Raw genomic sequence first — 4691 nt, forward strand, 5'->3', positions numbered from 1 at the left:
ATGTATATATGTGTGTATATATATAAATGTATGTGTTTTTTACCATTAAAAGTTACGGCTACTCTACATTTTTGCTTTATGCGTTTTATTACCATTTTATTGAAGCCGATACAGCCACCTACTCGTTTGATTTTATATATATATATAAGTATATATATATGTATATATGTATTTATAAAAGTATGTATATATGTTATAATGTATATATGCATATATATGTATATATGTATATAGATTAAAAGACAAAATACTGAAAAACAACAATGCTGTGGGAAACAATGGCTGGATCTTGGTAGATAAAAATGATAAGCAACAGCTAAAAAGTAAACGTAAGTAAACAGCCAGAAATAGAACCAGAGCTTTCGGACACTACTAGTCCTTCCTCAGTGGCGAGTGAGTGAGGGTTGAAACAGCCAGATAGTATAAAGTGAGAATTTCATGCAAGCATGATTAGAAACAATAGGCTAGGTGGGATTAGAATAAACAGCCTAAACATGTAAACAGGAAGGCCAAAACTAAACTTTAGAGGCATGCCTCAATGAATAAGCCAAATGATTTATTCAGAATAATTTGGAATGCCATAGGTTTAATTTAGTGTACTGGGAGAACGTTCCTAATATTGAGTCCAAATAGTGTGGTGGTTTTAAGTAAAAGTTCCCAGTGATTCTCTTTATCTTTGCGATTTTTTTCACTCCAATTGGCATTATGGTCAATTGCAATCACTCTGAAATTTGAAATTGAATGACCAGCTAAATTGAAATGTTCGGCTACTGGTTGATCAAGCTTAGATGTTCTGATAGCTGATCTGTGTTGTGTCGTTCTCATACGGAGAGTGTTTTTTGTTTCTCCGACATATTGTTTACCACAAATATTACAATATATGAGATAAATGACATTTTTGGTGAGGCAATTAATTGATTGCCTTATCCGAAATATGTGGTTAGTTTGGTTGCTCTTGAATGATTGTGTAGAATCAAGCAAGGAGCATGTTTTGCATGATGAACTACAAAGATGACTACCCAAATTATGGCTGTCGCAAGAGTTAATTTGCCTCTTGAATTTAGATCATAGTAATATATCACAAAGGTTAGGTGGTCTGCGATAGACTATGAACGGTGTATCCGAAAAAACAGACCTAAGACGTTCTGTGGTCTGTAGAATGGGCATATGTTTCTGAATTATAGCCCTTAGTGGTGGTAATCTAGGGTGATAGGTAGTGACCAGTGGCACTCTGGTCGATTGCTGACGTGGTTTGTACGTCAGTGTTTGAGCACGAGGTACTGTATGTCCTTTGCTTTTTTTACAGCATTTTCGATGGGTCCTCGATGATAATTTCTATTCCGGAGATGTCCGGATAGCTCTTCTGTGCGATTCTGAAAATCTAAATCAGAAAAACAAATGCGTCTCATGCGCAATGCTTGGCTGTACGGAATGTTTTTTGTACAGTGCGGGGGATGACAGCTACTAGGGAGCAGGTACATATGCTTATCCGTGGGTTTACACAAATATTACACACATTATTTAATTGTATTAGACGATAACACGATATCACTGATTGAACGATCTAACCACCCTCGCATCGCAGTAATACTGAACTAGGCCTAGCTTAGGTCGCATGTTTTTGTGGAAAGCTAGATAGTCGTTATGTACCCGACAGTCGGCTGCCTTTATATTTTCACCTGTTTTCAGTTTGCATTCAAAGATTACATTGCTGCACAGCCAACTGTCGGGGATATAGTACCGTCGCATGGACTTAGTGAAAAATGGAGATCTAAATGAAAAAACGATGTATTTCAGCAAGTATTAAAACATTTTAGTTTTATTTTAGGCCTTCTTCAAAATACCTAAGCCTACAGAAGTTGGTTTTTTTTGCCGTAAAACCAAAATAGTTTCATCCATGCCGACTTTCCAGTTGGTTAGCGTGAGCCTGACTGAACTCTGCAGAAACTTCACATCGATCTTCGCATTGCGATGTAAAACAAAATGTCGGAAAACTTTTCTTTGACGTATGCGTATTTGCATAAATGTCTACACACACACTACACACAATAAAAAACATAGGAAATAGCAAGAGTGATTACAATAGTTCCTATTGCATAACATGCATAGGAACTAAAAATTGACGCGCAGTGTCTAAATCAACACGCGCGCAGATCAGAGACAGAACATTTTTTTTTTGGCCTAATAGGGGTGTACATATCAGCATAAAGAAGAATGCTAGCTAGTCTATTTTGGAGAATTTGAAGACAAATATATATTCAATTTGGCCAATCACTACTACAATAATTAAACAAGGAAGTACAATTACATTAGCAAGCAGTCTTAAAAAGCATAATTAGGAATGGAATATCTTAATCTATGAATGATACCAATATGTTGTGATAGTCTAGATGTAACTTGTTCTACATGATTTTTTCCATGACATAAGTGAATCAAAAGTAATTAAAAGAGATTTGAAGCTTTCAACTCTTCATAATTGTTAATAGAAAGAAAAATATTACAGTAATAAATTTATCAAGAGAAAACCTAGTGCCAAATAACATAAATTTAGATTTCTTAACATTAAGGGTTAATAGTAAATTAGTATTAAACTATGTAGCAATCTTACTAGAATTTGTATCAATCAAAGACTGAAGATGAACAGGGTCAGAGTAAGAACATAAAAGGGTTGTGTCGTCAGCATACTGTACACGATACATTTACAATCAACAATTTCTGGCAGGGAATTTACATATACAGTAGAACCCCTCATTTACGTACGGCACGTGCCCAGAGCCGTTCGTAAATTCGGGTATTCGTAAAATCGGGGTTGACCCAAATTCTAATATATTTGCACTAATACTACTTACACTGGCATAAACTAGGCCTAGGCTAGGCCTACAGGCTTACGCAGCTAAGTCTGAGTGGGCCTAGGCTAGACTGGGTTCCAGTCCCTAATCTTTGTCTTAATCAGTTGAAATGCTTAAGAATAAATCGATTTTGGCACAAATGGCATTCCATATTACTTATTTGCATGGCGTTCCATAGTATACTTTTTCTGGGATTAGGGACTGGGAAAACAGTGTAGTATATATATTATTAAATCTACCATTATTCTACCATTTATGCACATATCATTAGGAGAATACAATATATTCTACATTCTAAGTACTGCATATACTCTACATGTAATGATAAATTATGATATTTTCTACATATGATTACTATTTCATTCGTTTGTTCGGGCCAACACCCAACGTTTCCCTATCTCTTTAGGCCACCAGCCCACAGGGAAAGCAAACTCAAAAAATAGAGGGAAGAGGCTTCCTCTTAGGGACAAACATAAAAAAAAAACTTTGATAAATTAATTTGTAAATTAACATTTCTAAATAATGAAATCAATTTACTGCAGTATTAAATATTTTTTTCTATAAACTACTTTATTGATTGGTATAGTACCTGTCTCTTATACACATCTAGATGGGTATAAGAGACAGGTCTTAGCATTAACATTATATATTGCTGATATTATTATTATTACAGTACCATATAAATAATAAATCATATTTTCGATTTTTTATTATTATTATTCATATTATTATTATTATTATTATTATTATTTATTATTCTTAGTATTATAATTTTAATAATAGTAATTTAAACAGTTGTTGTTATTGGCGTTGTATTAGTATTTTTCTCATTATTATTATTATTATATATTGTTGTTGTTGTCACCTTTATTATCGATATTATTACCCTATTACTGTCTCTTATACACATCTAGATGTGTATAAGAGACAGAGCTGTAGGTGGTTAATTCATGTTTCGCCGCGCTAATCAAATTTCTCTTTGCTCTTTGGAATACAGACGGGCTGCTCCTCTTTTTGGTGACATTCACTTGTTTTTAAAAATACTTAAACGTACCCGCGACAACTCCCATAGCTTATCCAGGTATACATTGTCTTCAATTTTGTGTTGCAGTTGCGAGAGCATGACAGCTTTTCCGTCGGCCTAGGCCTAGTGGTGGTCTGATAAATGTTCTAGTCTTTAAAATACTGAGCCTCGCGTGAACCTAAGGCAGTTCGCAAACCAAATACTTTCTAGACTGCAGCTTTTCCACGCACTCGATCTTGTGCGCAGAACAAAAAATTCTCTGGAATACAGCTTTTTTGGCGTTTTGGTTGGTGTTTTCTTTTCCTCCATTAACAACGTACCACGATATCCCACACACCTGCACGTACGGTACCATGTCCCAACTTCTCTCTACATTCGTGGCACCAAAACGAGAACCGTTTGATTGGTTGACCTTCCGTCATAACATTCACCCTATTGCCAAATACGGCATCCTAAAAATTACGTCATGCTTGTCACGGCCAGCGGTCTGCATTCGATTTGACTCACTCTTTTACAAGTCTCTAATTCTCATCAAAAAAGTTTCTCAACATAAACTGACGCTGGTGGCCCTTTCCGAAATTCGCTAATGTACTAGGAAAAATCCATAAATTAGAGACTTGTGGCAAGTCTAGGCCTAGGCCTACAGTTGGCAGCTTCTAAACTAAGCATTCTGATCCCACTCTAGGCCCTGCACAAATTTGTTTTTATCGGACATTTTTACCTTCTTAAATACCTAGATCGTGGATTTTATTCCAACACAACTTCCATAGATACTTGTTTATTATATATATTGATCATTCCATAAAACAATCAAGCAC

The 4691-nt window shown here is 35.3% G+C and overlaps 1 protein-coding gene across 1 annotated transcript in view; it reads right to left on the reverse strand.

The window, feature by feature from the left end:
* Positions 1-4691, reverse strand: part of LOC117111308 — a 76022-nt gene that overhangs the window by 68908 nt on the left and 2423 nt on the right. The gene's annotated exons all lie outside the window — the stretch shown is intronic.

This window comes from Anneissia japonica, unplaced genomic scaffold, assembly GCF_011630105.1.
Source record: "Anneissia japonica isolate Jap-2015-1 unplaced genomic scaffold, ASM1163010v1 scaffold288064_len137640_cov117, whole genome shotgun sequence".
NCBI classification, from domain to species: domain Eukaryota; kingdom Metazoa; phylum Echinodermata; class Crinoidea; order Comatulida; family Comatulidae; genus Anneissia; species Anneissia japonica.